This window comes from Magnolia sinica, chromosome 1 (assembly GCF_029962835.1).
Source record: "Magnolia sinica isolate HGM2019 chromosome 1, MsV1, whole genome shotgun sequence".
Taxonomy (NCBI): domain Eukaryota; kingdom Viridiplantae; phylum Streptophyta; class Magnoliopsida; order Magnoliales; family Magnoliaceae; genus Magnolia; species Magnolia sinica.
This window is the reverse complement of record NC_080573.1, coordinates 22,317,443-22,337,074: the sequence shown is the minus strand read 5'-3', so window position 1 is coordinate 22,337,074 and position 19,632 is coordinate 22,317,443. Positions and strand designations below refer to the sequence as shown.

General features: G+C 37.3%; 1 non-coding gene across 1 annotated transcript; it reads left to right on the top strand.

Annotated features, from left to right (window-relative positions):
• The first annotated feature begins 16,403 nt into the window (after positions 1-16,403).
• LOC131222977 (small nucleolar RNA R71) lies at positions 16,404-16,510 on the top strand. Its single transcript, XR_009160252.1, has one exon. It is a non-coding gene; the product is annotated as a small nucleolar RNA R71 (small nucleolar RNA).
• The last annotated feature ends 3,122 nt before the right edge of the window (positions 16,511-19,632 follow it).

Below are 19,632 nucleotides of genomic sequence, written 5' to 3'. Positions count from 1 at the left end.
TCTACACTAGGGACCCGGATTTCCTGCTAAAGCCTTTCGCAAGAAATCCATGTCATGGCTTGCGTCAACGGAATCCGTTCTCACGGGAAGCGGATTGTGTACCGAGTAACTCAGCATGCTACCGAGCAAACTCTGCGGGAACAAACGTAATGTGTTTCTCTCATCCACGCCGTCTATCATTTTTATAATATCATTTTAGTGTATAAATCTAAAGTTGAAGCATATCTAACTCTTAAGTGAACCACGCAGTAAGTAAGTAATGTGAATCGAATGCCTACCATTGAAAACTTTTTAGGGCCACGGAAAGCGGATTGCATACTGAGTAAACTCTGTGAGCCCAACTGTCATTCATTCATTTTATCCACTCCGTGCATCTCTTTTAACAGATGATTTTAGGGTTTTAGCCCAAAAATGGAGTTCATCTGATCATCAAGTGGAGCACACCACCAAAACATTACGAATTGAACATCTACCATTGAAAAATTATTGGGGGCAAAGAAGTTTTAGATCAAGCTGATATTTGTGCTTTCCCTTCATCCACTGTCTGATCTTATGAACAGGTTGGATGACAAATAAACATCACTGGGGCTCTAAAAAGTTTTCAACAGTGGAAATCAATAATTGTACTTTTTCCTGGGATATGTTCCAGTTAAGCTTTTGATATAAATTAATTCTACGGTCAACTCCTAAAATGATTTGGAAAAATGAATGGATGCCATGGATAAACCACATGCATTTCTAATGGGCCAAATAGAGTTTACTCAGTACCATAAGGGCATACTGAGTAACTCAGTTCGCAATCCCATTTCATCGAGATGATATTTATGTTTTCCCATCATCCATGCTTGTTTGACCCTCTGAATCCTCGGAGATAAATAAACATTAATATAACCCTTAAAAAGGTTTCAATGGTGGAGATCATTATCGATTGTTTTATGGGGTGAGGTACACATGAGCTTTGAATATATTTCAATATGCTGTAAAGTGATGTGATAAAAAGAATGGAAGGCATGAACCGGACATATATGTTAGTGGGTCTTGCAAGTTTACTTAGCTTTTTGAGTTCCTCAGTATGCAATCCAAACTCAGATTGGGCAGCAAAACTTTTCAGTAGGGCCGCGGCAATCCACCCAAGTCAGTGGATCCTGACTGTAGGGCCAACCTTGATGCATGTGCTTTACATGATGTTCATCCATTCATTTTGGAAGCTAATTTTAACATATTTTGGGGGAGTCACTTAGGTGGGAGAACAATTGCTCTTCTTTCCAGTGATATGGTTAACTTGAATATTTTTTATCTGCTTAATTTTTAGACTCATGTCCTAAAATGTACTCACATCATGAATAAACAGCATAGGTAAAACATACACCGAGGCCTATTGAGCTTTTCCAGGACCACCTTTGAAATACCATTGATGAGATGGCTAGGTGATTCACAATCAAAGTGACTGACACTTCAAGATGCCATCAAAACAGGATACACTATCGTACAATATATTACACTACAATTCAAACAGTAGACTCATCCCTATTTAAAAGAAGGAACAGGCTACACAACAAATGATCACATGCATGCATATGCGTGAGTACAACCCTCACTCTTATATGACATCCAGTCTGCATGACAGGTGGGCCACTCCGTGAAATGATCTGGGGTGACAATGAGGCCGGTCCACTAATTTGTTGAGTGATGATCTCGAAATTGAAAAACAGTGGATAGTCAGACTCAACGTACTACTGTTAAGCACTTGATGAGGGGATCGGTGTCAATTTCATGGAAGCTAGTCTTCATGTTTTGGTATATCTTCTACACAGATTAGATGCAAGACATGTATGAAGATTTAGTGGGACAGTGGGGTACTATGCCATAGTTATGATTTTACGATGGAATGCAAAGAAGGATTGGCTTTAACGACTGACTTACTCCATTGCTAACGGAAAATGTCCGTCCCAAAAGTGGTGGGATTTACTGATGGATGAGAAGCCATCTCTAAAATAAGATTTACGATGGATTTGGTCCATCGCAAATTTGCAAACGGATTGATCCCCAAGCATTTAGCGATGGATCATGGTCTGTTGTAAATTGAATTTTTCCCCCACCGCATGTCTTCTTTTTTTTTCTTTTTTTTTGTACAATATAGTGGAAAATTGGTTTTATTGTAATATAAGAAGTTCATTTTAATAGAATTTTAGTAATTTAATTGTATCTAATACTATTTTTGTATCAATTGATTGAATGCATCGATTTTATATTTTTTTTTATCAATTGAGTGAAAATTATTATTAATTTTTTTCTTTAAAATTGATATTTAAATGCTTTGCAATATCACAAGAAAAATAAAAAAAAAAAAACCAAGAGAATAAAAACATTTATATTTTGATGTATAATTAACATCTGAAAGAGAAAATTGAGAAGTTAAAAAATAAAAATTATCATTTTTAAAAAAAAAAAAAATAGTTGAGAAGTTTAGAAAAACAATTAACAATGTTTGAGAAAAATTGAGATTTTGAAAAAAAAAAAAAAAAAAACTTTGATTTAATAAAAATCTAGATTTTGATTATTTTTTTTTTAAAAAAAGAACTTTGAATAAAGTTGATAATTTTGTAAAAAAAATAATATTTTGAAAAAGAAAATTGAAATGATTAAAAAAATTGTGAAAATTTTGACATTTTGAAAAAGAAATTGAGATTTTGTATTTTGAAAAAAAAAATGAAAAGTTCGATAACGAAAGTGATATATATATATATATATATATATATATATATATATATATATATATATATATATATATATATATATATATATATTAAAAAAAAAACGATTAAAGAATTGACAAGTTCGGAAAAAACATTTTGAAAAAGAAAATGGAGACGTTCGAAATAATAGAAATTTTGAAAAGAAATTAAATTAAAAAATTGAGATGTTGACAAAAAACTGATATTTTGAAAAGGAAATTTGAGAAGTTAAAACAAAATTGTGATTTTGAAAAAAAAAATGTATGAGAAAATTTGAGATTTTGAAAAAAGAATAGTGATTTTAAAAAATATCGAGATTTTGACAAAAATTTGTCATTTTGAAAAAGAAAATTGAAAAACTAAAAAAAAAAAATGGCTCATTAGAAAATAAAATAAAATAAAATTGGCATCTTAAAAATTTTGAGAAGTTTGAATAAATTGTTTTGTTTGAAAAGAAACATTAGGTTTCGGAAAAAATTGAGATTTTGAAAAAAAAATAAATCAGAATTTGTATTTTGAAAAAAATTGAAAAGTTCGATAACAAAAATGAGATTTTGTTTAAAATTTTGAAAAAAGAAATTGTGATTATAAAAATGGACATTTTGACATAAAATCGATATTTTGAAAAAGAAAATTAAGTAAAAAAATTGATAATGATCAAAAATGCGATTTTAAAAGCATTGAGATTTTGACAAAATTTTAACATTTTGAAAAAGAAAATTGATTAGTTTTTTTTTTTTAAATTGTGATTTTGAAAAAAAAAAAAAAAAAGTTCAAAAGATTGGAAAAAAATGACAATATTATTCTATCAAGGTCGAGGTTGTGAGGGTCGAGGTTATCATGTATTAAGGGTTGGGGTTGTGATGTGTTAAGGGTCGAGTTTGGGAGGGTCGGGGTTGTAATGTGTCAAGGGTCGAAGTTGTGAGGGTCAAGGTTGTCATGTGTTAAGCGTCGGGGTTGTGATATGTTAAGGGTTAAAGTTGTGATATATTAAGGATCGAGATTGTTAAGGTCAAACTTATGAGGGTCAAGGTTGTGATGTGTTAAGGATTGTGGTTATTATATGTTCACTTCATTTACTACAAAAAAATAAATGAAAGGCTAGCCATTGGTACCATAGCCTAAGGCTTACAATGGAGTGATCCGTTCCATCCGCCTTCTCGGCCAGCTCGTCGTGGTCCCAATAAGTCCTAACTTGAACATAGTCTACTTCCAACAAACATAATAGTGAGCCTATAAAGTTTCAACAGTTGGTGACACTGTCATCATTGTTTTTTATTATGTGGCCCACACTAGCTCTAGATCAGGTTGATATTTAGGTCTTACCCATAAAATGGTACGACAATACGACAAAAAGGATGGGCAACATTAATTATACACATACATTAATGTGAAACCCACAAATTGGGCCTTCCACACAGCCAAAAAGGACTCCCGTCACGTTACTTTCTCAAGATTAAATACAATTTAACTTCTTATTTACTCAAAAACCGTACAATTACTGATACAGATACAATGAAAATTTGGTCTGAAAAACTTTTTTAAAACCTATCAGATGACTACCTTTATGATACATGAAACTTTTATTTAATTTAGAGATTTTGACCATACCACAATACTAGAACGGTGAAGTTGTGTACGACTTACGACTTGAAACCCGAGTTTAAGGGTACACACTTTATACTTGAATTGTGGAGCATGACACCACTTATCCGCTGGGTTTTATCCTCTCCTCCATATTAGGCTCTAAAGCTACAAATCAACTAGATCCACAACTCCGATGGACCATATCATGTAAAACAATATCAATGGAACACTAACAAAAGCTTTGTGTGTGGGGCCACTATGGTTTGTATCTTTCATTAAAAAATAAAAATAAAAATTAATCGTGCCTAACCCACCCAGATACAGAGAAGATACGAAAATCAACTGTGTTTGAAACTCAGGCGGGCCACACCATCTGAACTTATCATTTTGGGAGTAATTTTATATTGTTCCCGGTGGTGCTGCCCATATAAGTCGTTAATGGGCTTTATCTTATACGCATACAGGCTAAATAATGGTTCTCACGCGATGGACAGATTGGATGTTACATATTCAGCAAGGTGGACCCCACATTGCTTGGGTTCATATCCTAAACAGGTCTTGATGGCTTTTTCACCTCCATGCATTTCTATAAATTGTGACCCACCTGATTAGTGGATCCCACTTATTCTTGGACCGTGGCATCTGCATAGTGGTACCTTCTGATAAACGGATTGCATCTCACGTCCATGTGCATTGTGGCACATGTGTGATGTGTAAAGGAGATGTACTGTATGGGCTGACCGAAGCTCTTCAATGTTGGGCTAAATATTTTTTTTGGGCTTAAGTTTGTACAGCCCACACTTCTGTGATGGATGCGGATTGGGTGCTACCATCGACTAGGAATGGACAGGAGCTCTGAGGGGCAACCATGATGTATGGGTTTTATCCATACTGTCCATTCATTCTGAAATTTTAGGTACAAGCCCAAAAATGAGTCGGATCTAAGGATCAAGTGAACCACACCACAAAGCAGCAGTGATAATGACCACCACCGTTGAAGCCGCCCTAGGGCCCACCATGATGGTTTACTGCCATCCAATCTGTTCATAAGGTCATATACACCTTGATGACGGGAAAACACAAATACTAACTTGATCCAAAACCTCTATGGTCCCTAAAAAGTTTTCAATGGTAAGTGTTTAATCCCTACTGTGTGGTCCGCTTGAGCCTCTGAACTGCCTCGTTTTTGGGCTTGTATCCTAAAATGAAATGGAAAAATGGATGGACGGTGTGGATAAAACCATACATCATGGTGGCGTCTCAGAGCCCCTGTCCATTCCTAGTTAAGAATGCATGGGAGTAGTAACCAATCCATGTCCTTCAGTGATGTAAATATTGATATGCTTGGCCACTATATATGGCCATTTAATATTGAAAAAGATACAAATTTCTATTTCCAGGATTTTCCAATTCAGGTGATTTTGTTTAATGGACCATTCGAATGGAGGAATACCAACCATCGAGCCGACATTTACAGGCAATTGGTAAATTTGAAAATAATTCTCTTCTTTTGTAGTTTTTCTTGTTCTCTCTATTTATTTTGTGTTTTTGGATGTTCCTTATCACAATGATTTATGTACTTACACATTTCATTCATCTGAGGGGTTTTTTTTTTCTTTGCCAATCAAAGAAACTGGCTTCATTCAATCGTCCTTCCACACTTTTGGACTCTTTTAATAACTTTAGATAGAGTTGTACACGAGTTGAACCGATTCGAGCTTGGCATAGCTCGACTCGGCTCCGCCAGTAGCTGACCCCAACTCGAACTCGGCTTGGCTCGAGCCTGACTGGCTAGCTCGGCTTGGTTCGATTAGCAGCTTGCCCAGTTCGAGTCGAGTTCGAGCTTGTGCAAAATTTTCTCAAACACAGAGTGCACCTTCAAATTCTCACCGTATGCAAAGCAGCAGCAACAATTTATAAGTATTTCATCAAACACTTGATAGGCAGCATCAAAATCAAAATTAAAGACTAGTTTTGTTATGTAAACTTTTTTTAGTGATTTGTTTCATATACATACCTTCCTTGCCACCAGTCGATCCGGTGGAGAATGTATGCACCTGAAACAACACTTTGTAGAGTCATTTCATCAAACACTTGGTGAGCAACGTTAATCTCAAAATAACTAAGTCATTGAACTGATTCGATCCAAGTTCAATTCGAGTTGAGGTTCGATCCAAGTTGATTCGAGCTCGGACAAGCTCAAACTTAGCTCGAAATTTTTTCGAGCTCCAAAAATCAACTCAACTTGGCTCGAACTCAGTTTTGAACCGAGTCGAATTGAGCTTTTTCGAGTCGAGTCGAGGGAGTTAACCGAGCTAACGCGGTTCGTGTACAACTCTAAATTTAGAGAAAAGAAAAAGTCATGTGGTTATAAGTATATATCTATACACACATACACATGTCAACACTATGATGACTGCTATAAACGTTTCAGCCCATTGCATTGGGATGTGAAGTAATACTGCTGGTTCTGGATGCCTACTCTCTTGGGGCATAACCCAAGTTCAATGCGCTTTTGATAATGCTACACCAGAAAAAAAGGGTAAAACTAAAAACCCATATTCATCTAAGCTGGCGGGTGAAAGAGAAGAAAGGAAAACTCATATTCACGGCTCTCCTTGCTTGTTAAGACATTTGCCCTGAGATGCTGAAACATCCACACCACACTACAGCACTAATTACTTTCAAAGAATGGAATGGAGACGCTTGCACTTGGATCAAACACTTCAATTACTCGTTTTTAGCACTGACTTTAGCTGGACTCCAAATCGCAATCGCCTTACTTTAAAAGGCTATTCTGAAGCGATCCACTTGGAATATATGGTTAAGCAGTCTCATTTTCACTTGTAACTGCTGCCTGCGGAAAACCATGTAAAACCAACTGCAATATCCATTCTTCTAAGATCACATCATATTTGCGACTTGCATGACTCCATTCAGTTTTTAGTAACTAAAAGGCCACACATACCTTAAATTTGAATATGTATTTATGCTTCACAATACCTTATTTTGTTTGCTTCAGTTTTTGGCTCTAGGTGCACAGGCGTGTCGGAATTGAAATTGTGGCTTCAATTCAAATCGAAGAACAATGACCCCAAGCACCAAGATAGGCAAGCACGTAGTGTATGATCGAGATCTGGTGACATCGGTCGCTTATTTAGCAACTCACTTAAAGTGTAAAATTGGATCAGGCGATATTTAAAGGATGAGGTTCATCATCTGATGATGGGTTGTACCTTTGCCTTCTGTGAAAGAACTTTTCGATACAGATAAATGGAAATGAGGAAAGTATTCTTACAGTTGGACGTGAAAATCAGCTGCAAAACACTTTTCTGATTGATGAACTGAATTCAACGCACGAGCTTAGACTCAAATTACAGCTAGAGATTACTAGCTACTTGATTACTGCTACGGATTACACTACAGAATGTAAACAGCAGGCCGAAAAGTAAAAGATTACACTAAGAAATGTAACTTGCTTGATAGGAAAAGTAAATGATTACACTATGGATTGTAATTTGACTGAAAGGTAATTGAAAGATGTTGGGGGGACCGCGGAAGTACACAAAGATGAATATAGGATAGTAATCCAATAACACCAAGCAAACACAAAGAATATAAATTTTAATATGGAAAAGTCAATTCGAAAAAAAACTACATCACAAAGCGATAGATGATCACTATGAAAGCATAAATTACAAAGAGAAAGAGCTTACCCTATTCGAACAACCTCGAATCTCACCCTTACTACACCATTTGAAACCCTAGGACGATTTAAAAACTCTTATAATAACTCTCAATCCCATTTACACCCATATATATATATATAGCCTATGGAAGAATCCCAAACGAAACCAGAAATAAATTCCGCAAAATTGCATCTCTGCGAAAAACTGCGTATAATATGTCGATTGCATCAAACTAAGACCTCAACTGTCCGTAAACAAAACATGATTTTTGAAATTTTTTTATGGCATCGAATACTCATTAATGACATCGAAAATGTGCCCAGTTAGTCTTGCGACCAACTGAAAAAAATTCAAAAAATATTGATGGGATCGAGAACTGTTCGATGCCATCGAAGGTGACATCAAATACACTGTTGATAGCATAGACAGACCATGTATCTGACTCTATTTAAGACATCACATACAATAATCTCCACCATGTCTTTAATCATCAAACGTGTAGCTTCTTGTCTTTTTCTCTTATCTTTGCCTTGCATCATAGTTCCATCAACGCTTCTCGTGCACACTCCGTCTTCCTTTTATGCCATCGTTAAGCCCAGAGAAGTTGCACAGAACTTAAACTTCTCTTCAGGAATTACCTTGGTGAGCATGTCCGTCGGATTCACGCTCGTGTGAATCTTCTCCAGAGTTACGCCTCATTCTTCAAGCACTTGTCAGATAAAGTGGTGACAAACATTAATGTGTTTAGTACGAGAGTGATAAACAAAATTTTTAGCTAAATTGATAACGCTTTTGCTGTCACAATTAACCGGCACGACCTCCTGTTGAAGCCCTAACTAATTTATCATGCCTCTCAACCAAACACCTTTCCTAAACGCTTTCGTCACTGCCATATACTCAATTTCTGTTGTGGAAAGAGCCAAAATAGACTGAAGCTTCGATATCCAACTGATTACTCAACCTGCTAGTACAAACAAGTAACCTGAAGTTAACTTTCTAGAATCCATACTGCCTGCATAGTCTGAATCCACATACCCAACTAGCTTTGCTCCTGTCTTCTTAAAAGTTAAGACATAGTCTTTTATACCTCGAATGTATCGAAGTAGTCATTTCACCGCTTTCCGATGTACTTGCTGGGGTTTTATATGTATATGCTCACAACATCGACTGCCTGTGAAATATCTGGTCTCGTATAGACCATGGCATGCATTAAACTGCCAACGACATTCGAATAAGGTACATGAGACATAACCTGCTTTTCCTCATTAGATTTAGGACGTTATTCTGAGGAAAGCTTGAAGTGAGCTGCATGGGGAACGCTCACCGACTTTGCCTAGTCCATCTCATACTTGATCAACACATTTTCAAGGTATTCTTCTTGTGATAACCAAAGCTTGCTCCTCTTCTATTCACTCCCCAAGTATAGAGTTGTGATGTAGTAATAAACTCGGTAAGACTGAGGTCGAATCCCAAGGGACTGATACCTGTACGTTATCTGAAACTAAGTAGAACGAGACTATATTAAGATGAAATCTAAATCGAATGATTTTTGAGGAATAATAGTGAAATACTGATCTAAAACTTAAGGAATTCAGAGGAAGGAAACTAGGGATTCAGAGGATCCACTTGTAGAGATCAGGGAGATCTTATGCCTGCATCAAGAATCATGGAAATTCAACTGAACTTACTTGATCTAGTTTTCAAGAGATGAAAGGTTTATGAATTAGAATGGATTCCATCACCAAACTATGCCCAAGAGACAAAGCAAACAACAAAATTAAATTAATTACCAACCAATCAACATGCTATGAAGGTTAGGAAAGGTACCGTCATCCAACCATGCCCATGAGACAATGATGAACAACAAGGCTTCCTGACTTCATAAACATAAAAAGGAGAAAGAAATACTCAAAGCCATCGCAGATCTATTGTAATTTCAGTCACATCAAACCATTAAAAACTGAAAGTACTCCCTTACTGAACCGTAATCAAGGTAGTTCAACAATATAAATTAAATCAACAGCATAAAGTAAAGTCTCCCATCACGTTACAAGCTTCACCTCTTAGCGCTAGCTAAGAGGTTTAGCCCAACATGATTAGGTTATCCTCAAATATCATATAAAAAGAAAACAGGAAAACAGAGAAAAAAAATTCTTAAACTCCTATTTCTCTTTCTTGTGCCCCTGACGTCCCAATCGCTCCCTTGGTGATTCTGGAGCGTCAAATCCATGCATTTAGCACCCTTTTTCAGTCCATGCTCGTAAATACGCCTTGCATCACAAACACGATTAAATTGGTCCATTAAATAGTATCATGTCTATAAATTTAGGTAATAACTGGGGTCTAATATGCAATATTTGACCCTCAACACAACCCCCAATAGCATTTTGCTAGTCCTGAGCAAAATATGCGAAAATTACTTTCAGAACTAAAAGACAATTCCTGTAAACCCGAGTGACTTGTGAACAAATAGTCGAGATGTGAAAATTCTAAAATTCATGAATGTTGGGTATAATTCTCTCCTATACTCAAGCACATGGTAACTTCATAATTAAGTTCAAAATATTAATTTGTCAATTAGAACAATTCTAAACATTGAATTCCATGGATGTATAGTCTAATCTTGACTTATCAACATTAAGATTCACCTCTCTATTTAAGGATATCATTGTTAACCAATAAGAGAATTCACGATAACCCAAACTTGTCTCACACATTATCTTTTTCTTCTTTTAATTTTTGATTTTTTCATTAAAAGTAACGCCAAGAAGGGGAATCAAATCCTCACCTATAGGGAGCAAACCTATGGTAAAGACTTCACACCCACTCTTTTTCAAATATCATCCATGGGGAATCGAATCCTTACCTATAGGGAGAAAACCTATAGTAAAGACTGTTCGCCCAATCCATTCAATTTCCCAAGTTAGTTCCTTTCATGTTTAGTGATTACCAAGCTAATCCTTCAATATCGAACCGGAACCTTAATGTGCAAACGAGATGTGTTTTGTGAAATCATGACTTAATCAATGTTTACAACTTTTAATTCCGGATTAACAATTCAAACTTAATTGTGAAATCTAAAAGATACTGAATCCAAGAGTCATAAATTACCAACATCACTTATCTTGAAATTCACAAGGAATGCCAAAAAAAAATTTAAAAATTTTCACAATTTTTGCTCAAGACCAAGAAAACACTGATTAGGAAACCTAATCTCCCACCCCCAACCTAAAATCTACATTATCCTCAATGTAAAAGAAATAAGCATGCAATGCACATTGGACAACGAAAAATATAAGAAGAGTGATTGAAAGATAGTACCTGGACGAAAGAATCAAGAAGCTTTCCAAAAATATTTACGTAAGAGCAGGTCAGCACAAGAGAGAAAATAACAAAAATAAAATCCTACCTACACCACTTTCGCAGGTGCTCTCGATTGCATTTAGCGTATGCAACAAGCCTTTAAATCCCTAGGTTGCCCCTAGTGGACGAGTTGTAGTCTCGTGAGGGTTTGCAGTAATGTTACCCACAAACATTGAACTAACTAACTAGGAAAATGAAATGGAATGAAAAGCTGGGTTGGCTCCCAAGAGCGTTAGGTTTACCATCTATCCTAAAACAAAATAAAGGAAACTATCCTAGTCCTATGAAAACAGGAAACCTACCTATATCTCCATTAGACTAGGAGATTAATCCTGGTAAACAGGATCAGTCAGAGGTATGGACATGTCCTCTGAATCAAATTTCTCGACAAATGACTTTAAGCGATATCCATTTACTTTAAACTCCTTGCCATTGTCAGGATCTCTTATTTCAACGGCCCCATGAGGATACGCAGTGACCACAATGTAGGGGCCAGTCCAACGAGATCGAAGCTTACCTGGAAAGAAATGTAATCGAGAATTATATAAAAGGACTTTCTGACCAGGTGTAAATGATTTCCGTAGAATATGTTGGTCATGAAACGCCTTCATTCTATCTTTGTAAATTCTCGAGTTCTCGTACGCATCGTTCTGGATTTCTTTAAGTTCATTTAATTGAAGTTTACGTAGCGAGCCAGCATTATCCAGATTAAAATTCAGATTTTTGATCGCCCAGTACGCTTTATGTTCCAACTCCACAGGCAAGTGACAAGCTTTCCCATTGACAAGTCTAAAGGGAGACGTTCCAATAGGGGTTTTAAAAGCAGTACGGTATGCCCATAAGGCATTGGTCAATCGGGTTGACCAATCCTTACGATCAGGGTTAACCGTTTTCTCTAGGATATGTTTGATCTCCCTATTGGAAATCTCAGCTTGTCCACTTGTCTGTGGATGGTATGGGGTGCTCACCTTATGAGAGATACCGTATTTCTTCATTAAGCTCTCGAATGGTCTATTACAAAAGTATGAGCCCCCATCACTAATGATGGCTCGAGGCGTACCGAACCACGAAAGGATGTTCTCTTTTAATAATTTAATGACCGTGCGATGGTCATTATTTCGGCACGGAATTGCTTTGACCCATTTAGTGATATAATCTACGGTGAGCAAAATATACAAATTTCCAAATGATTAGGGGAATGATCCCATGAAATCGATGCCCCAGCAGTCAAATGCTTCTATGATGAGGATGGGATTTAAAGGCATCATATTTCGACGAGACAATGCTCCCAATTTTTGACAACGCTCACAAGCCTTGCAAAACTTATGAGTGTCCCTGAAAATAGTGGGCCAGTAAAAACCACACTGCAAAATCTTGGCCGTGGTCTTTTTGGCAAAAAAGTGACCACCACAGGCCTATGAGTGACAAAAGGAGATGACACCCTGATGCTCATCGTCTGGCACACATCTCCTCAAGATTTGGTCTGGGCAATATTTAAATAAATATGGACCATCCCAGAAAAATTTGCGTACCTTAGTAAAGAATTTCTTCTTATCTTATGCAGTCCAATGTGTCGGTATGGAACCTGTGGCAAGATAATTAGTAATATCAGCGAACCAAGGTGAATAGGAGACTCTGAATAATTGTTCATCAGGGAACATGTCATTGATATGTGTCGTTTCAAGGGAATCAGAGGGATTAAGGCGAGAAAGATGGTCAGCCACTACGTTCTCTACTTCCTTTTCATTTTTTATTTCTAAGTCAAATTCCTAGAGTAGGAGGATCCATTGTATCAGGCGGGGCTTAGCATCATTCTTAGACAGAAGATACTTGAGTGCCGCGTGATTAGTGTAGATAATGATCTTGGATCCGATCAAGTAGGACCTAAATTTATCCAAAGCGAACACTACAACTAGGAGTTCCTTTTCCGTAGTCGAGTAGTTCACTTGGGCAGAATTTAAAGTTCTACTTGCATAATGAATGACGTAGGGCCTCTTATCTTTTCTCTGGCCTAGAACCACTCCAAGAGCATAATCAGAAGCGTCGCACATAAGCTCAAAAGGAAGGCTCCAATCGGGTGGTTGCATGATAGGTGCAGTGGTTAACATGCCCTTAAGCTTGGTGAAAGCTTCCTGGCATTGCTCAGTCCACTCGTATGGTGCGTCCTTTTGTAGAAGATTATATAAGGGACGAGAGAGGAGACTAAAGTCCTTTATAAATCGTCTATAAAATCCTACGTGTCCTAAGAAAGATCGCACATCTCTGATGTTCTTGGGTGGAGGTAGGTTAGAGATAAGATCAATTTTGCCTTATCCACCTCGATTCCTTTGGACGAGATAATATGTCCAAGGACAATTCCCTTATGAACCATGAAATGACACTTCTCCTAATTAAGTACCAAGTTCTTCTCTTCACATCTTTTCAGCACACATTTAAGACTCTCTAAGTACTCGCTGAAAGATGAACCGAAAACAGAAAAATCATCCATGAAGACCTCTAGATATTTCCCCACCATGTCAGAAAAAATACTCATCATACATCGCTGAAAGGTGGCAGGGGCATTACATAATCCGAATGGCATCCTTTTATAGGCAAAGGTGTCGTAGGGACATGTAAATGTAGTCTTTTCCTGGTCCTCAGGGGCGATTTCAATCTAATTGTAGCTCGAATACCCGTCAAGGAAACATTAATAGGAATGACCAGCTAGCCTTTTCAAGATTTGATCAATGAAGGGCAAAAGAAAGTGGTCCTTCCTCGTGACGGTATTCAGCTTCCTGTAGTCAATGCACATTCTCCAACCAGTAGTAACTCTAGTTGGCACAAGTTCATTATTAACATTGGCTACGATGGTGATCCCGGACTTCTTAGGAACCACCTGAGTTGGACTCACCCATTGACTATCGAATATGGGGTATATGATACCCACATCTAATAGTTTAAGAACCTCAGCCTTAACCACTCCCTCATGTTTGGATTTAGTCTACGTTGTGATTGCCGAGCGGCCTTAGCATTATCCTTAAGATAAATACGGTGAGTACAAATCGAAGGGTTGATTCCCTTGAGGTCCGCTATTGTTCATCCAAGGGCTCCCTTATGCTCAATGAGAGTAGATATGAGCATACTCTCTTGTTCTTTCTCCAGGTGGGTAGAGATCACCACCGGGTATGTCTCATCTTGACCTAAATAGACATATTTCAAATCAGAGGGCAAAGGTTTTAGGTCAAGCTTCGGTGGCTTGAGGTTAGACGGTATAGACACTACATCAGTTTGGGGCAACTCTTTAAATTGTGGCCTCCACCGATTAACTTCAAGTACCGGTGCAGTATCAAGCAAGGCACATGTCTCCCTAATCATGTCATCATCAAAATCATGGGAGTGGGCCAGGCACGTCTCTAGAGGGTCAGAGGATAAGGTCAGAGGTGTCGTATCTTCCATTAAAGAGTCAATCATGTTAATGTCGTGGAAATCGTCATCATCTTCTAAGTTTCTGCCGTTATTGAAAAAGATGTTTAACTCCAATGTCATATTCCTAAAGGATATAGTCATGACACAATTCCTGCAATTGATAATTGCGTTTGAAGTGGCAAGGAATGGGCGACCAAAAATGACGGGAATCTGAGTGCTCATGTTATTGATGGGTTCGGTGTCCAGGATGATAAAATCTACAAGGTAGTAAAATCTATCAACTTGGACCAACACATCCTCAATTATCCCTCTTGGTACATGAACAGAGCGATCAGCAAGTTGTAGTGTGGTTAGGGTGGGTTTTAATTCACCCAAACTTAACTGTTTGTATACCGAGTAGGGAAACAGATTGACGCTCCCTCCTAAGTCAAGAAGTGCACGATCAATTCGGTGGTCCCCGATTACACATGATATGGTTGAGCTACCAGGATCTTTAAATTTCTGTGGCACGTCTTGCTTTAGGATGATACTCACTTTCTCGGTCAAGAAGATCTTCTTTTGAATACTCTGCCGTCGTTTAGTCATGCATAAGTCTTTCAGGAATTTGGCATATGAAGGTATCTGTTTTACGACATCAAGTAGAGGAATGTTGACTTTTACTTGTTTCAACACCTTTAAGATATCCTGAGAGTTAGAGAGAGGTTTTGGTGCAACCAACCGTTGAGGAAATGGAGCAACTGGCTTTTCTAGAAGTTCCAGTTCTAATTTTTGTGGGGCCTCACTAGATCCATTATTGTTGTCCTCTTCTGGTTCTTGAGGCTTTTCGGGCCTAACTGGAAGAATTTTATCAATGATCTTCCCACTCCTAAGAGTGGTGATGGATTTAGCGTGCCCCATTTGATTTGAAGAGCTGGGATCACTTATCTCGTATTGCGGTTTAGGATTGGGGAGCGATTGTGTAGGAATCATCCCCTTTTCTATAACCGTCATACGTGAATCCATCTTTTGCATAAAGTCTCGCATTGCATAGGTCAGCTCTTGCATGGAATTTTGAACCGGTTCTTCTTGAGGTTTCCCCTGATTTGGATTTTGATTGAAGAAACTTTGAGGGGTAGCAGTTTGTCCATTTCTCCAACTAAAGTTTAGATGATTTTTCCAACCAGGATTATATGTATTAGAGGTTGGTCCATTGAAAGGTCTTTGATAATTATTTACGGCATTGGATTGTTCATTCAACACTTCTCGAAAGGCGGGTATTGTAGGGCAATTTTCAGTTGTATGAATGTTGCAATCACAGATGCCGTAAACACTTTCATTAATCTTATCCTTCTTTCCTTCCATGGCCTCAACTTTCCTTATGGGCGTAGTCACTTTACACTTGAGATCATCCTCTTCTTTCAAGAGATACAATCCACCTTTCTCCTTTAATTGAGTTGGCCTAGACATGGTGTTCGACTTTGGGTAATAGTCTCATGATTGTGTTTTTTCAGCAAGACTATCGAGGTAATCCCATACCTCGTCAACATTTTTATTAATGAATTCTCCATTACATATTGTCTCGACCATTTGGCGCATGAAAGATGTCAGTCCATCGTAGAAAATATTTGTAATGCAGCACGTTTCAAAGCCGTGTTGTGGGCATGAACTGACCAAATCCTTGAACCTTTCCCAACATTGGTAAAATGTCTCATCCTCCTTTTAGGTGAAGTTTATGATTGCTTTTCTAAGGGTAATCGTTTTATGATGTGGAAAAAATTTCTTTATAAATTCCCTTTGCATATCATTCCATGTGTCAATGGATCTAGGACGTAGTGAATGTAACCACGTCTTAGCCTTCTCTTTTAAGGAAAAAGGAAAGAGTCTCAGCCTGACTGTGTCTTCAGACACATTTTGAAAATATAAAGTGGCTCTGATCTCATCAAACTCTTTCAAATGTAGATATGGTTCTTCAGATTCAAGCCCATGGAACTTAGGAAGGAGTTGGATAACCCCTGGCTTGATGTCCATATGTCCTGTATTTTCAGGAAAAATCATGCATGAGGGCGTATTCACCCCCGCTGGTTATAAATAATCTCGTAAAGTACGTGGCGGGGGTGCTTGATACACCTCATTCTCATCCTGAATGTCCTCCACCCTAGGTTGGGGTAGAAGAGGTTGGTTTTCAGCCATCACTTCAATTAACTCAGGAGATTTCGAGTGATGTCTAATCCTGCGATGGATAGTCAACCCCTCAACCAATCCTCCTTTAGTCAAGAGACGTCGAGTGTTGTCACGGGCCCACTTGGGCATGAAACACTCGCAGCCCTCAATCAAATTCGAAACCTAATCGTAAGAAAGGAAAAGAAAATCTAGAAAGAAAGAGAGAGTTGGAAAGAAGTTACCAAATTGAAAGCCCTAAGTAACAACACCTGCAAAAGAAAACAAAACAAGTCAGTTTCTAAAGAGAAAGTTTAGAAAATCCTTAAAAAGGAAGATAGAAACAAACCAGTTTCTAAAAGAAGAAATTTCTAAAAGAAAGTGAAAATTTCTAAAATAAATTAGTAAAGTCCTAAACTAGAAAGTAAGTTACTAAAAGAGATCTGAAAAATTGAAAGTAGAGAAAGAACTTACTGAATTAGAAATTTCTATCTTAAAGGCCTATAAAATAGGAAAGTTAGTTTCTATACAAAAATTCTATAAGTAGAAAATTAGGAAACAAAATTAGATTCTAAAAGAGTTAGAATTAGAAAGTTACTAAAAAACAAAAATAGAAAGTTAATTTCTAAAAAGAGAAATAACTAACCTAGTTTCTAAAAATAAAAGAGGAAAGTTTCTAAAAATAAACTATTTCCTACAAATAGGAAAAAACTAGAAAGAAGAAAATTTCTAAAATTTAAACCCTAATTTTAAAAGTAGAAAAAGTAGAGAAATTAGGAAGGAATTACCAATTTAGAAACTTATGTCAGGATCCTACAAAACAGGAAAACAAGTTAGTTCTAGAAATCAAATAAAAAACTAAAACTAAAGTTAGTCAAATTCTAATCTTAAACTAATTCTAAACCTAATTAATTTCAGAGAATCGCAACCGTCAGTCCCAGGCAACGGCGTCAAAACTTGTTCACTCCCCAAGTATAGGGTTGTGATGTAGTAATAAACTCGGTAAGACCGGGGTCGAATCCCAAGGGACTGATACCTGTACGTTATCTGAAACTAAGTAGAACGAGACTAGATTAAGATGAAATCTAAATCGAATGATTTTTGAGGAATAATAGTGAAATACTGATCTAAAACTTAAGGAATTCAGAGGAAGGAAACTAGGGATTCAGAGGATCCACTTGTAGAGATCAGGGAGATCTTATGCCTGCATCAAGAATCATGAAAATTCAACTGAACTTACTTGATCTAGTTTTCAAGAGATGAAAGGTATATGAATTAGAATGGATTCCATCACCAAACCATGCCCAGGAGACAAAGCAAACAACAGAATTAAACTAATTACCAACCAATCAACATGCTATGAAGGTTAGGAAGGGTACCGTCATCCGACCATGCCCATGAGACAATGATGAACAACAGGGCTTCCTGACTTCATAAACATAAAAAGGAGAAAGAAATACTCAAAGCCATCGCAGATCTATTGTAATTTCAGTCACATCAAACCATTAAAAACTAAAAGTACTCCCTTACTGAACCGTAATCAAGGTAGTTCAACAATATAAATTAAATCAACAGCATAAAGTAAAGTCTCCCATCACGTTACAAGCTTCACCTCTTAGCCCTAGCTAAGAGGTTTAGCCCAACATGATTAGGCTATCCTCAAATATCATATAAAAAGAAAACAGGAAAACAGAGAAGAAAATTCTAAACTCCTATTTCTCTTTCTTGTGCCCCTGACGTCCTAGTCGCTCCCTTGGTGATTCTGGAGCGTCAAATCCATGCATTTAGCACCCTTTTTCAGTCCATGCTCGTAAATACGCCTTGCATCACAAACACGATTAAATTGGTCCATTAAATAGTATCATGTCCATAAATTTAGGTAATAACTGGGGTCTAATATGCAATATTTGACCCTCAACATCTTCCTGTCTCTATGAATATATATGCTAAGAATCCTTTTTGCAGCCCCCAGATCTTTTATCTCGATTGTCCCTGATAACTAAGTCTTTAATACATCAATTTTAGACATATCATGACTGGCGATTAACATACAATAATAGGATGATGAACTTTCTATCACTCAGTGTCTTGTAATAAACACATTGATCGTATTTACTCCTGGTAAATTTCATACTCAACATGAAAGAATCATATTTTTTTATACCACTGCCTAGGTGACTTTTTTAGGTAGTACAACAACCTCATTAGCTTGCAAACTTTATTTTCTGCCCCTTTAACTTCATATCTTCTAGTTGCTTCATATAGATATGTTATTCCAATTTCCCGTGTAGGAATGCAGTCTTCATATCCATCTGTTCCAGCTCAAGATCATATTGGACAACTAGTGCCAACATGAATCTGATAGATACCTGCTTAACCACCGGTGTGAATATCTCTGTGAAGTTGATTCCTTCTCTTTGAGCATAACCCTTTGCTACTAGTCTTGCTTTGTATCTATCCCGTTTTTTTTTTTAATAATCACTTGCATCTAATCGCTTTTCGACTCACTGGAAGCTCCACTAGTTCCCATATGTGGTTATTGTACAAAAAGTTCATCTCATCATCCATAGCCACCTTCCACTTGTGTGTATCAGGCTCATTAAGAACCTCCTGAATAGTAAACGGGTCCCCCCATCTGTAATGAGGGTATATACGATATTAGAGTCGTCCTCGTATCTTACCGGTAACCTGCGATCTCGCAGTGGGTTTCTTTTCAT